The sequence below is a fragment of the Phalacrocorax aristotelis genome, chromosome 11 (assembly GCF_949628215.1).
Source record: "Phalacrocorax aristotelis chromosome 11, bGulAri2.1, whole genome shotgun sequence".
Lineage (NCBI taxonomy): Eukaryota > Metazoa > Chordata > Aves > Suliformes > Phalacrocoracidae > Phalacrocorax > Phalacrocorax aristotelis.
Window position 1 is genome coordinate 20,670,561 of NC_134286.1, and position 15,309 is coordinate 20,685,869.

The following is a 15,309-nucleotide window of genomic DNA, read 5'->3' on the forward strand; positions in this document are numbered from 1 at the left end:
GAGGACCAAGGAGCATTATGATTGCCTTTTGGGACACCTTTCGGTACCGGCCGGGTGCTGGTGCCCGCACACCTCTGCCGCGGCCTCGCCACTCCGGAGGGGGACCCGGGGGTGGCGGGGGTCGGGACCCCCCCGCGCGGCGCTTTCCCCACTCAGCTGCCTTTAAAACACAAGATTTGCCCCCACGGGCCCGCCCGCCTCGGCGCTCCGAGGGGGCCGCCGCAGCCGCAGCCAATGGGCGGGCGGCGAGTGACGACACGGGCTCGGGGCGCGGCGGCGCGTCCCGGCGGCGCGCGCGGCGATTGGCGCGCGGCGGCGGCGGCGCGGGGGGGACGGGCGGGCGGACGGACGGGCGGGCGCGCGCGGCAGATGGGCCGCGCCCGGGGGGGGCCCTCGGCGGCGGCGGCGGGGGACGGCCGGTGCAGCATGACAGCGGGAGCTGCAGGTAACGGCGGGCTCCGCGCCGCCGCCGCCGCCGGGTGTCAGGGCGGGCCGGGGAGCGGCCTGCGGAATGCGGTGCCGGTGGCCGTGTGCGCGGCGCTCCAGCTCCTCCCGACGCCGCCCCGCGGCACGGTGGGGGCGCGCTGGGGGGGCTCTGCCGGGCTGGGGGTGCTGCGCCGTGGGGGGGAGGGACCGAGCTGCTCCGTGTCCCGGGGCCGTCCGCCTGCCTCTCCGCGGTTGCTCGCCCGGCAGTGACACCTGCGTTACCGGGCAGCCTCCGCGGCGGCTGTAAATGGAGCCCGGTGTCCAGCGGGAGGGAGCTCCCGGCGTGGCTGCGAGCCGCAGAGCCCCCCGTCGGGTCTGAAGTTATGTCAGCGCCGACACCGGCCATGAAGGCTGCCGTGGTGTGTGTGTGCGCTCCCCACCTTCCAACAATGCAGCCTTCTGGGCTGCGCTTCTGCAGAGGAGTGAGAAATCCCGGGCTATAAATAACTCTGCCTTTTTCGTCTTCTTTTTTTTTTTTTTTAATACTCTTTATTCGCAACACGCATCTGATTGACCCCTTTAAAAGCGCCTGCTAAGTTTTTCCTGACATCGGCTCAGGGAAGGGTGGTCTCTCCCCTGCACATGCATGGTGGTGCCTGATGCCACAGTGATGTGGTCCCTGTGCTGGGTTGTCCCTTTGTCCCAGACTTGTACACCAGCCAGCCGAGGAAGTGCTCCGGCGTGATGTCTGGCTGCTTCAGGCTTCCCTCCTCCAGCGGCGGATGCACTCAGCACAGTGCCCCCCTTTTTGGTCATTCACACAGTTTTCAGATCCAGTTTTTGCCGATGCCAGAAATGAACCCCGTTTTAAATACGGTGATGTATTTAATATGGAAGGTTGAGGGGATGCAAAGAGGAGAAGCCATGGCTTCAAAGTGGGCAACATCTGAAAGAGGCTGCAGGCCCCAGATGGGACGAGCAGGGCTATTTCTGGACTTGCAACCCCAAAGGGTGTCGAGGGGTCGGATTTTGTCTCTCCCCACGTGGCTTCATTTGCTGGGGTGGGCACGACGTGCGTTAGGAGCGAACAAGCTGGTTGTCTGTGTGGAGAGTTTGGCAGGCGCCCCTAAAGGCTCTGCTCCCCCCATCTCCCTGATTCCCCCACCTGCCTGAATTTGGACGCCGTGCAAAGGTTGTGGGAGAGGAGAGTCCGCTTTTTGTTTTCCTTCTGGGCACAGTCAGCGATGACGTTCAGCACAAGGAACCAGGAGGCTGGAGATCAAAGTGGGCTTTGCTGAGTGACTTTCGGGCTGACATGAATCACCCCAGAGCGAGGAGGAGGAGGAGGAGGATGGGCTGTCGGGAGGGCTGGGGGAGGCTGCAGGGCCAGAGCCAGGCTAATACCTGCCTGCCTGAGGGGGAAAGGGAAGGAAATGCTGCGGCCGGAGGGGATGATGAGATGAGATCTTCTCCCCTGGCTCCTCCTCTTGTGTGAATCCACCTTCTCCGTGCCTGTCAGGCGGGGAGGAGGGGGCCCGGGCGCAGCTACGAGGGAGCAGGAGCAGCCCACGAGGAGGCCGCTGTGCCGAGGGCCCTGGGGGGCAGCGGGGCTGGCCGGGACCCCTGAGGGGAGGTGGCTGCCGCGGGTGGAGGGCAGGAATTGGGGAGTGCAGCGAGAGAACGGGGGTGAGGCCGTAGCCCCGGCCGGGGTGACTGCGTGGGGCCAGGGCAGCTCGCATGCCGGAGGGGATGCGCCGTGCCCTGAGCAGGAGCTGGGGCAGAGCCTGCTGGCCGGGAGCGGGCCGTCGCACAGAACGGCCCCGGGGATTTTCAAGCACCTTTGCGCACCATCTCTTGTGGAAGGGTGGCACGTGGCTGTGGAGGAGCCTCGTGCTTCCAGGAGAGGTGTTCGGTCACGGGTTACCCAAGGGCGTGAGCAGAAAACAAAGTAAATCAGGAATTGGGGATAACTGGTTTTAGGCCTGGGGCACGGGCTGGTGGGTTGTTCAAGGCCAGGGAGTGAAGGTTGCCATGACAGGTTATGCACGTTGAGGGGAAGGATTGCCCTGAGCCCGGGTCTTCTGCGTGAGCACAGGGGTGGCAAGCGACAGTGATGCTTGTGGCTGCACTGGTTGGAGCTGCCTTCCTTGAGCATGCGACTGGGCAGAGGAGCTGGTGGCAGACATGCTGCTGGGGGCTGGGTTTGTGGGGTGGCTGCAGGAAGCTGCCTCTGGGCTGCAGAGGAGTTGTGTGCTCTGAACCAAGACCTGCATGGATGACATTTCTTCACTGAGTGACACTGGATAACTAAAAGTAAGTGTTGGGAGCTCCTGCGAGCCCTGAGCTCCTGTTACAGGATTAAGTTTCTGGCCTCATAGGCCACTGCTTGCAGCAGCAAGAGTTCAGGAGGCAGCTGTGGTAGCAGTTCCACAGGAGGCAATACCCAGGGTGAGCTGCTTTGGGTGTCACAGGCCCTGTGCTCGGGCCTCGTTCACCTCAGGGCTTTAGCACGAGAGTGCCACCTTCTCGTAGGGAATATCTGATGGGGGCTTTGTGCCCTCTAAACTAATAAGCCCAATGAGACTGCGTAGGGCATCCCACAGAAGTTGGCGAGCATTTTGCTGTTACTACAGTGAAGAGGACTTCACCTCTCCAAGCAGACCGTTCACTGGGCAATTTCTCTGTAAGAATATGACCAAAACTCAGTACTTAAAAGTGTGTGGAAGTTGGAGTCCAAATTATATTGTGTGTCCTGAGCCAGCTCACAGGGTGTGGAAAAACAAAACTTGGCACAAGAGGTTGTCTTCTTCCACCCCCCCATATTTCTTTGTAAATTTTGTGCATGCGGTTTCAGGGATAGGTGAGACAAATTCAGCTCTGCAACATTTTGCTCACCACAACAAACCCAGCTCCTGTGTGAGCCGTGTCCTGGCCTGGCAGCATTTGCTCCTAGAGGAGAGCTGGTTTGTGGTGACAGTCACATTTCAGTTCCTGTTAGCTCTGCCTAGGAGCTTTCTCCTCTTTTAATACTGTCAGTGTGACTGTGGATCCAAGCATTCCTGGAGCTTCCAGTGTTCTGGAATAAAAAACAGCCTGTAAGCTGGAGGTCTTTCAGATCTGCCTTCAGCTCCTCCTTCATTTTAGCCATGTCTGCACAGAACTGGTCACAGGGGAGGTGTTGCTAGCTTCGGCTTCCGCTTCTGCTCTGGTTGGGCTCCCTGTGACTTCAGGACATTAACACTGCTGTCGGTTTGTGCCTAGCTGGTTTGAGTACTGATTTCTGTTCCTTGCTGCACTACACAGTGGGCAGGCGGGAGCCCGCTGTGATCTTCCTCTTTCATTACCTGCCTTAGATCCTGCAAAGGGTGCTTGAAGCTTTTCTCCCAGGAACCACATGGGCAGGGGGAACAGAGTGAGTGGGTGGGGAGGGCAGCAATAGGAAGGGGAGAAACATGAATTAACTTTCACCGGCAGAAATAAACCTTTCAACTCACTGACACTATTTTGTGTTTAGTTAGCATCTTCCCCCTGCAGCTCTATGTTGCTTGTTACCTTTCAGACACAAATAGCTGAGCTTATGTATCTTCTGTTTCTTCAATGTTTACTTTGATTTTCCTGATGCTTGAAGAATGGCGTTAGGCTGAGTGGTCTCACTGGGCCTGGGTCAGCACAGGTAGAGATGCTGATGTGAATGTCTTGTCTCAGACCTGCTGTCGCTGGTCTGTCTCCGGCTCCTAGCAGTAATTCTATAATGGAAAAATCAACAAACGTATCTGTGGTTTGCTAGTGGCTTGTCTCAGTGCTTTGAGTTTTGGACATCTTTTCCAGGTGAACGTCAGCAGCTGTGGCTTGTGTGCAGCTGACAGCAAATGTAGGGTGTGCTCTGTTGGGGATAGCAAAGGGACTTTTCATTTTGCATGTTTAATTGGACAGGTGCAACTTGGCTCTGGCAGTGCCCTGTTTATGGGTTGGCCTCCTGGGTTTCCCGAGGCAGGAGGCTGGGCTGCAAGGTGGTCCTCACCTCCTCAGCCAAGCGGTGTGGGACATGGCGGGGGGTACCCCTTGCTCTGGGCAAGCAGCATGGCATCCACCCAGTCAGTCCCACTTGACTCACCCAAGAAGCCTGTGATCTTGCTGATGCGGTCTCAAGTCCCTAGCTACTGGAGCTCTTGACCGCAGGAAGCCCTGGGCAGGGGACAGGCGGGCCTACAAGTGCTCCAGGTCTTCTGGCTCCTGGGTTGGGAGGATCTTCTTGTCAGCATCTTCTTGTCAGCATGTGCCACCAGCCCCACCTGCAAGTCTGGCTCTCAGAGCCCTGGGCTAGGTGCACCTCTGGGTACTCCGATGTCCAGTCTCATATCTTCACTTCTAGAGGCAGACTTAGAAATCATGTCCCTCTTAAAACAGGGGCATGTCCTGCTCAGCTCAGAGAGCTCTGCCATGAATGTTGCTTAGCATGAGCAGATATTTGTCTTACTCTAATGACTTATCATCACAACTGTGCACATTAAGTATTCAAGGGTAAAATAGTGTTTTATATGTTCAATGGGCTCATTTCCCAACATTATTTGTTATTGTCAGTTTCTTATCTAGTAGCGTATTGACAGATGCAACTGGCTCTTGACTGATGCAGAGCAAAGCACTTCTCTGTCCTGGAGTCTTTGCTGTCAGTTACAGAGTTTGAATAGTTTGCACGGCTTCCATGTGCCAATGCTAGTTTTGGGGCGCTCTGTGTAGTATGGGTGCAGGATGCTCCAATACAGCACTGTATAAGGCTTGCAAGGGTGGGAAATGGCAAAGTTAAGGTTGGATATGCCTCCTTTACTCTGTCTGCCTTGTGCACACTTCTTTATTGCCATCAGAAGCAAATTAAGGCAATTTGGATCCCAAAATGTGTTCAGGGAATCTTTGGGAAAGTTTTACATGCTTCTTTATAATCCTAAGGGCAAAAGTATGCTTTCTTAGGGAAATGGAAACAAAGATTCTGATCGACTCTTTGACTTCTGAGAGTGATACCTTGCACACGGACCAGTGTTAGGCGTGCTTTGATCCAGCTTTCTGCACATGCGTGTGCTTGGCTTTCCCACAAGGCAATGTATAGCAATGTCATTTTTGTCCAGCCTTAGATCTCCTGTATAACACATTCCAGAGCCGGACCATTCTCATTTTCTTTCTAACCCTCAAGTGCTGAAAATGTGCTGGCACCTTAACAGGCTCACCATTGCTTTGCAGGGTGTGTGCACAGTTGGCTGCACCTGACTACGGGAGTACTAAAACATTTTCTTGTCGCGTCACCTGAGTGTGCTCGTTTTCTCCAGACAGTGCTGTGGAAGGGGCAGCAGCTGTGTGGCCCGCTAGTCCCTGTCCCTTTGCTGGCAGGAGTGAATCGCTGTTTGCTTTATTTGGGAAGGGTACTGGAAAGTACTTCTGTGTGTCTCTCAAGGGGAGTGAAAGGCCTAATGTTTTCCATTTTCTGTCGTCTCCTTCTCTATTCCCTATTGTGAAGGAGAAAATCCTCCAGATAGAAATTTTCTACTTGCTTCCCTGCAGAGAATTTTGATTCAACCTGCAGTGCCCAGATGTGAGCTCATATTTATCAGGTGCACCCTGCCACTCCCCAGATGAAACATGGGGCTGCTGGTGCATGGTAAACCTGAGAGGGGAGAATGGAAGTCACACAAAATCCTGGGCATTTGCTAAAACTGTTTTTAATGTCTCCCACCTTCACAGGCAGAAGACTGTGGACTTGGATTTGGGATGCTCTTGAAGTGTCACCAGAAAAGCTGTCAAATGTGTGCATGCAGAAATGGAGGCTTGGAAAATGCCTTTAATTGTGATTCTACTCTGCACAAGACAGATTGTCATGCTTTGAGCTCAGGTTTGTTTGTATCCAGAACAGGCACTGATACCAACAGCTCCTATCAGGGCATGAATATTTCAACAACTGAAATGATGCCTGCCTGCTCCAGAAAAGAGCTGCTTACATCCTTGTTTGATCTTTTTAGTGAGCCTAGCCAGCTCAGGTTGGCATCCTGGTCATTTATTTCCTACAGATACGGTCTCTGTTAGCTGTGCTGTGCTATGACTCTCATAATTCCAGAGGCTCTGGGAACTCAAGTTGGGAAGAGGTGAGATTTCTAGCAAGAAAAAAATACCTAAAGCAGCCAGAATTTGCTCCCTGTTTTGTTACCTTTTGAGAAGGCACTTTGCACTTCGTAGGATGTGTGGACCAGAAAGAGGTGGGGTAATACTTGGAAGTATCTAGAGTGGCAGTCTGTGGGGACAGTCGTCTTTTTCTGCCTCACATCCTGCACCACACCTTCTCTCCGTGCTCTTGTTCTCTCTCCACTTCTTTCACTAGGGGAATGCGGAATCCTCCTCTCTAGTGGCATTAATGAATAATATTAAGCACTTCAGAAGGAATAAGCTGAGAGTGGAGCCTTATTCTTTCCTGCAGCATATTGACAGTTCGCACACAGAGATTGTGTCCTGGACCCTTCTTTTTGAAAGCTATAGTGATACTGAAATGCTGGAACTCATGGTACCGTTGTGTGTTTCTGAAGTAAAAGATCTCCAAAGCATCTAGTTATGGGGCACCTCCGACAGCCACGATCCATAATGTAGACAGTGAGGGCTTTTGAGCATCTTGCTCTTCACGGCATGCCCTGTCTTCTCCTACGGTCTGTAGAGCACTCTGGACACTCAGGGTGAATGCCAGGCTTCCTCATGTAATAAGGTGTGCTGGTTTTGGCTGGGGTAGAGTTAATTTTCTTCATAGTAGCAGTCTGGGGCTGTTTTGGAGTTGTGCTGGAAACAGTGTTGATAACACAGAGGTGTTTCCCTTACTGCTGAGCAGGGCTTGCACAGAGCCAAGGTCTTTTCTGCTCCTCATCCCACCCCACCAGCAAGGGGCTGGGGGTGCACAAGGGGTTGGGAGGGGGGATGGCTGGGACAGTGACCCCAACTGGATGTCCCACACCGGGGAGGGACGGGACATTTGGAGCGATGGTGTTTGTCTTCCCAAGTCACCGTTACATGTGACGGAGCCTTGATGTCCTGGGGATGGCTGAGCACCTGCCTGCCCACGGGAAGGAGTGAGTGAATTCCTTGCTTTGCTTTGCTTGTGTGCACAGCTTTTGCCTTACCTATTCAACTGCCTTTATGTCAACCTATGGAGTTTTCTCACTTCTACCCTTCTGACTCTCTCTCCCATCCTAACAGGGGAGAGTGAGCGGCTGGGTGGGGCTGAGCTGTTGGCTGGGGTTAAACCGTGACATAAGAAAAAGCAATTAGGAGTCTGGGTATGAGGTAGTTTTCCAGTCCTAAGATCTTGGTGTGGTAAGATGTCTCTCCTCTTACTTAGTGAGTAGCAGCATGTGGATGAAGTTTCCAGGCCCACAAATGATGCAAGGCGTCATTTGCCTAATTCTTGAGTGTTTCTTTGAGTTGTATGTTTGCATTGCTGATCCCAGCAGCATGGCAGAGCTTGGCCTCATGGGTACAGCTGAACATGGGTGATTCTCTGTTTGAGAAATAAATTTACTGGAGTGGTTATCCTGAGCATAATTGCTTACGTACCAGAACAGAAATTATACGTTGAGAGTTACAGCTGTGTATGTACCCCAGGAAGCAGTCTGGTAAACGTAAGCCCAAAGTCAACCCAGAGGTTACTTTTGGGCAAGGAGAGGAAAAAATTGTCCTTTTACGTATTCCAAACAACCTCGAAAGCATAAGTTCTCATTAGACTGATGGCTCTTGTTGGCGGGGTCACTAGACAAAAGATGCTTTGCACGGGTCTGTCCTGCAGCATTAGTGAGACACTACATTGCAGTCCACGGAGCTGGCTGTGTGTGACCGCCGGTCCCCCTTGCCACAGATGGGGCGGCTCAGGCTGGCCCAGGCTCCCTCCCAGTGTGCTCGCTTGAATTTTGAGCATTGGTGCCACAAGGCAGTGAGCAGTAGGTGCGTGCTTCAAGCGTTTTTCCACACTCTCAGGATCTCAACGCATATTTTCTGTGAAAACTGTTCTAAAGATTTACAATAAATGGCTAAAAGTCAGGCCTGGAGAAAAAGCAGAGATATGTTAAGGGAGGGTCTGACTGCTCGAGAGGGTCTGGGTGCCAGGCTGACTTGTGTCAGACACACTGGAAACACAAAGATGAAGTCGAATGTCCAAGGTCCTCAGTAGGGTGCTGGCAGAGCAATGGAAGATGCCAGTCAGAAGCAAACATGGTTCCATTTTTGTGTCCTGAACTCTCTGTGGGGAGCTGTGTTGTTGGTGTGGCCAGGGACCTCGCAAACCTGGGCTAGTGGGTGCCTCTATAGATTTTGGGTCTGTAGTGACTAACGAGGACATTTTGTGGTGGAATGTTACTTCATGTGTCCTTCTTCAAAGCAGACCTGTGGTGCTTCTGTCTGGCGGTGCTAGGGAGAGAAGAGCCCCAGCACCCCGAGGCTGGGAGGCTCATTCGAAATATATGCACTGAAAGAGGGACACACTGGATGAAGAATTGCTACTTGTGACATATTAGGTGTTAAACGCATCCAATGCAAGGAGCTTGTGGAAGGATCTGGATTCAGGATGTGCTTGTGCATAGCAGAAATGTTCTGTTATGTGATTGTTTTGAGCAAAAAGACCAGGTCCCCCCACCCCTGGCTCAGCCACCGTTGCAGGCTGGCTGCTGAGCCGAGTGTTGTAAGGTAGCCGTTACGCAGGTGGCCACGTAATGCAGCGGGATTCATAATGGAAGATGTAGGGACTCTCTGGGGACTGGGGATTTAAAGGCTTTTTTAGACACTTAGCCTTGCCTTTCACTTGTACGTGTTTGGGAGGGGTGTCCTTGTAAGTGTATGTATCATATGCAAACGTATTTTGAGTTGCCGTGCGTCTTGTCTGAATTTAGAAAAAGGAATGATTTGGAGAAAGAATCCTTCAGGAAATGTTTTTGCAAGCACGGGCCTCTTGACCGTGATTTGGGGGGGAGGAAGGAGTGGGAATGAGGGGGAGGTTCACTGAGGTTTTCTTCTTTTCTTCTAGCGTTTTGGGAAAACTCCAGCCAAGGCCCACATACAGTCAAATGAATCAGCCTCCCTTTTTGCCATAAGTAATTGGCAGCTCAAGCTGCAATGCAGTTTTGATGTATGGCTAATACACTTTTTCCTTGGTTAATTGAGAAGAAGCACTGCAGTAGGCGCATGATGTTGAGTTGGCCTTTGTATGGAGTCTTTGAGCTCGCAGGGAGATGTTGTAGGCTTTTTCTTGAGATGTTGGAATTTGCTGCAAATTATATTCCGTACTCTAGTCTGAGGGCTGTTGTTGGTGTTCATCTGCTGTAGAAAATACATCTCTTCTTGCATACAAGTGTAGAGGGCACTGTAAGCTGGCGCATGGCACTGTGGCTCAGTGCAGGGTTTCCTTGGAAGAATCTCATTTTATAACAACTTTAGCAGAATATTCATGTTCTTAGATGAGTGACTGTTCCCATGCTGACAAATAACACATTTTGGCCTTCTTGTATTCCTGTAACAAAATGAAATTCACTTGTTTTCTAAAGCATCTGGTGCCAATTCAGACTAAGAGCTTTCTGTGTCTGCTGTAGGATTTCCACTGGACTCGGAAAACTTACCAGACAAGCTCAGCATTCACCACTGGAAGTATCTGGAGTAACTGGAGGGCTTTCTTGTCCTGGAAACAGGACATGTAGCAGTTGCCCTTGGCAGGCTAAGACTTGCCAAATGCCTTTTATTTCCTGTTGGAAGCCTAGTTTTACATGGAAAGACTATATTACTTTCACAACTGCAGTATCTGTTGGTAAATATTGGCTGTAATAACATACGCTTCACTTTAGCAGAATAACAACAGTGGGGATGAATGTCGAGCAGTGAAATAAACATGCTGTACTGGGGTAGTAACATCGGTGTTCTTTTACAGTGTTTTAAATGGTAAATATCATACCTATTATTTTCGTAGCATTTGAAAATTCATTAGAAACAAGTCCCTTTGAGGAGCCTGTAGTCATAAATGTGACTAACTGAGCCTTGGAGTTTTAGTTATGGCTGAGGCTTCACTAAATGCTGTCTAAACAGAGAAAACAAGCCTGGCCTCGAGTTACTCTTTCATGGGATTGCTTCATATACAGGCAGCATGTGGCCTTCCTCCCTCCAGTTGTTCTGTGGGGGTAGAAAATATTCAAAGAAGGTACAATCGTAAAGTCTTCGCAGGGGGTGAATAGAATGGTTGGCTCTGTAGCATTTTGTACCTGAAATGAAACAAAAAAGTGGCTATTTTTGCCCTCTACCTTTGTAGGGGATGGAGGGGACTCTTGGATGTTTGAAGATGCAAACACATAGAAAGCAGAATGGCATCTCCTTTCCACGCATACTTAGCTGAACAACACTCCGGCTTGTTTGGTTCAGCGTGTATCTGGAGAGAGATTATATCCAGGCCAGTTGGGCTGAAGTTTGCTCTTTCTCTCTCCAGTTCAGTGGACAAGTGTTTTACATTTTCTTCAGTATAACTTTAAATGGACGGTTTTTTACCCTGTTCTGGAAAGGAGGTGGTGTTTCTACAACTCATGCTGTCATGTAAGTAACCTTTTTCTTTTCTGAACAAGGTCATTACATCATGATGCAATAATCCTCTGCCTGTGGGATAAACTCTCCTCTCTGGCTGTCTCTCTGTCCACGGCTCTTATTTGTGTTTGTTCTTTCTTAAAGTGTGCTCGGGGAGAGGAGAAACGAGGGGGGAGCAAAAGTTTTGATTCTGGCCTGTTAAACTATATTTAGAGATAATAATGCATGGGTTGCGAGATGCAAAGGGCTGTTGTCTCACAGAGCTATTGCTTTGATACTTTATCCACAAAGAGAAGCTCCAGAGTCTCATGTCAGAAGAGCCCGGGGATGAAATTACATCTTTACCAGGCTCTGACAGGTTAAACTTTATGGAGATGCAGGTAGCAAATTATCCACAGACTGAATTGCAAAGGAGGGCTTAAAAATGGGCTTTAAAAACCTGCTGGGGAGATTGAATGGATAAAAATAGTTAGTTCTTATATCCCTCTTTTTGTCTGTAGAGCTAAAAGCAATCTACAAAGGAAGGACAATGTCATTAACCTGGTCTCAGCCCAGAGGAACCTGAGGGATGGAGCAGTGCCACTGTGGGTGGAACGAGTCAGCATGGGAGCCGGCAGCAGGACCCAGCCATCTTGCTGCCTGTCCCATTGCCTGGCCATTAGATTAAGTTGCCTCCCTGCTTACTGCAGTTTATTTGTCTTGGATGCGTCTGTATGCTCTTGCCCGAGTCAGTTTACACCACAATATGTCATTCATGGCCAGCCTGGGGTGTGCCCGATGAAGTATGGTTCATAACTATTTTTGATTCATTTATAAAGGGATTAGGCGACGTGGATGCCTGGCCAGCAGGGACTGTACTTGGTGACCTGGCAGGTCTCTCCCAGTCCTGTGTAACCTGAGGTGATGCCATCTAAGCTGCATGAAGATGCCAGTGATGTAATTTCAAACTGTCTGGCCTGAACACCGGTGAAGCCAGGGAGGCTGCACATGTGTAGGATAGGATTGGCTTTGATCCTTTCTATTTTGCCCAAATAACAAGTAGAAGATAGGCAGGGTTTGATTAAAAATGAAACCAGTTAACTAAGCAGAGAAAGTAGAGCAGATGTATTGGTGGTTGATTCCATCATTCACCTGTTCCAGGAGGAAATAGCCCGTCGTATTTTACTGTGCGGCTCCAAGGTCTGTTGCAGATTAAGGCAAATAACTCAGTTGAGTCATCAGGTTGTAGTGTCTCAACAAACTACTTAAAAAGATGTCAGGCCCTTGCTGTGGGTGGATCTTGAAGTGGCAGAGCTATCAAAGAAACATGTTGAGAATCCCATGAAGACTTCACTGTTACTGCCATGCTATACTTCATAGCTGTTCAGAGCATTGCAGTGATAGAGCACGTGTCCTCCGAGCTGGAAGTGATAGACTCCCGTAGCTGTCAGCAGGACAGGACTATGATGGACACCTTGCAGGGCATGCTGGCGTGGGTACAGTTGTGCGCTCACATGCCTTGATAGCGATCAGAACAGACAAGTGCATGAGGTTGCTTGGAGTGCAAGCAGAGGAGCTCAGACTGGGCTGTGGAGACTTGGCCGTGGCTGAGGAGTCCCTGTTGCAGTCAAAAGGGACACCAGTAACAGCCACTATATTCTCATGGTAATATTTCTATGCTTTGTACATGTCCCTGACTTATATCCCAAAATCCAAGAGTCTTCTCGTAGAGATTGCATTGCTGACAGCATCTTCATCCGTGTTTCAGCTGTGCTGCCTCTTTATAAGAATAGGCTTTATGTAGTTTGGTGCAATGGCAGAGTGTTTTAATGGAGGAGGGGAGATTTCTAAATTAGATTAATTCATTAAGCTCATTTATCATTGCCTGTTCCTAGAAAAATTCTAGCAAATGAGTTTGTACTTATTCATTTGCATTACCGGTTTGCTTCTGCTTAGTTCCGGCAGAATCTTTGGACTCAGATTCCAAGGGGATGACCGTGTTGTAGGAAAAACATGGTCGCAGCGGAACTTCCCAGCTGATAGATGTAACTTTTCTAGCAGGCTAAATTTCAGAGCAGCATTGATTTTTATTTCTTCGTGTAACTTGTGATTTGTGGAGTTCTGGCTGACAGCAGCTTTTCCCCATCCTTAAGGGGTCATTCTGTATATATATATGTGTGTGTGTGTGTGTTTGAAAACTGCAGAATGACATCTTAAAAAGTTCTCTAAACATGCTTAGCTGAGTGTAATACCTTTCCCTTTGCACTTAGTTTTAAAGCCAAATGTCATGAAAACAACTTCCAGTGCTTTGATGTGGGCTCATAATTTTCTCATTGATGCTATTAATATTGCATGCCCACTTGCTCCATGGTGGGTGTCAGCGCTCGCTAACAGCAGCCATCTGTGAGAAAGGAGCTGCTTCCTGGCATGGAGTAAAATTTAGGCCAGCTGTGGATGCTGGAACCACATCTTAGAGACTGTCCCTCTGGGCTCTCCCTTCCCTGTGCTTTGCCTGAGACTCTCTGCGTTGAGTGGAATTTCTGGTACCCAGGATCACACAGCCTGTGGAGCTGCATTTGTGTATTAATGTCCATGCCTCACGCTCTGAAGGCAGAAGGTAGGGCCTGAATTATTACCGCATTGGGCTCATGCTCTTGTCATTCCAGAAAGCTGGTATCTCTCAGCTCAAGGGACTCACCCATTTCAATCCATTTAATTGTGAAGTAGTTACCAACAAATGATGCTCTTGTACAATTTGGGCAATACTTGAAACTTGATGTCTTCCCCTGCACCTGTTCAGCACAAGTGTCGTTGTATGGGTCTAGTGAAACAAGTGAAAAGTGCATTGCAACTCGGGCCTGATAGTTTTGGGGAGAAGCCAGTTTTCCTGTATTTTTTCCTGTGATGTTAGAAGAATCGTATCACTCTGCCCTTTAGCTTTAATTCCTGGAGATATAAACAGGTTAGAATTGAGAGAGCAGGGGAAAACACACTCCAAGCAGCATCCCAGGTAAGTCTTATGTATCGAGGATGTGTGTTTTGCCACATGTTGAATTGTTTTGCAGTCAAGCTTCTGGGATCTGAATGGATTTTCAAACCTGTTTCAGAGCTCAGTGGTGAGATTACTTTCAGCAAAAAATAATCTATCAGTAGTGTTCTTTTAGTCTGAGCTAACTATCTCAACTGGGGGTTTCATGACACACCTGCTACCCCAGAGGCCAGTCCGTATGAAAAATAACGGCCTTTGGCCAAATCTTGCCTCTGGTTATGTGGTCTGACCTCAAGCTTTCATTTAATTTACTGAATTGAGGTTTATAAAATAGCTGTGTTTAGTAAGTGCATCAATTCTCATCTTGATGTGACACCTAAATACCGTTTGCAACAGGAACACTGTCTCAAAATTTCTGCTGTTTTCCAGCACACATTCATCCTTTCTATAGCTCCCTTTCAAAGTCCTTTCCCTCTCACAAGGTTTCTTTTCTCAAACGGAGTTCTTGGGAAAGGCATTTTGCAGATGGCTGCAGGCGCAGGCCAGTCCCTCAGAAAAAGGGCTTCTACCCTGGAGGTGCTTCCTTACAGACAGGGAAAACAATGCATGGTTCTGCTGTCCAGGCGGCCTTTAGAAGAGTGGAAACTTGTTTCTTTGAGGGCAAACAAACCTTCTGCAAAGGCTTAGGAAGTGATTCATCTCCATTTACACAGTCTGCAGTATCAGCTTGTCAGACTGGGATCATATGTTGCACTTTATGATATAATGCCCCGAATGTGAATCAGATCGAGGCGCTCCTATGGTTTGCAGCAGCCAGTTATATTAGTGCTGATGGTAGTTGCTGAAAGAGTATAATGATCTACCCGGTTAATCGTGACTGAGTTCTATCAGGAACACTGAACGCTTACCTTCTGATAAAGGCCCCAGCTTTCAACTGTTGTGAAACTTCGCTGAGCTGGGAATGGTACAAGCGCAGAATCTGCCCTGGTGGCCAGTCACATACTGGCCGCATGTAAATGTGTGTGGGGTCAGAAGACAGGTTAGATTAGAATTAGGTTTATGCTTTTCTTCCTCAAACTTCTCTGTCATAGAAATCAGTGGAACTAGTCAAAGGCAAAGGGACAGAGAAACTTCCCTCTTCAGCTCACAAGTCATCAGAGATTTGTATTGTCTGATATGAATCCTGTTTCAGACTTAAAGGAATGTGGACCCAGATCCTCCAGCAGCTCCCAATTTTTCCATTGCAAATACCAGAACCACTGTTTAACCCCCACTGTGGTGATCTCTGGGGAGAGGCCAGGAGCTGAACGGGCTGTACAAGCACCAGTAGCTGTCTCAGTCAT

General features: G+C 49.6%; 1 protein-coding gene across 1 annotated transcript in view; it reads left to right on the forward strand.

Moving 5' to 3' along the window:
- The first annotated feature begins 361 nt into the window (after window positions 1-361).
- The window catches only part of PAK3 (p21 (RAC1) activated kinase 3), a 75,964-nt gene continuing 61,016 nt past the window's right edge, over window positions 362-15,309 (forward strand). The window contains exon 1 of the mRNA XM_075107232.1: window positions 362-445. The gene's annotated coding sequence lies outside the window, so the exon portion shown is untranslated. The remainder of the gene's footprint in view (window positions 446-15,309) is intronic.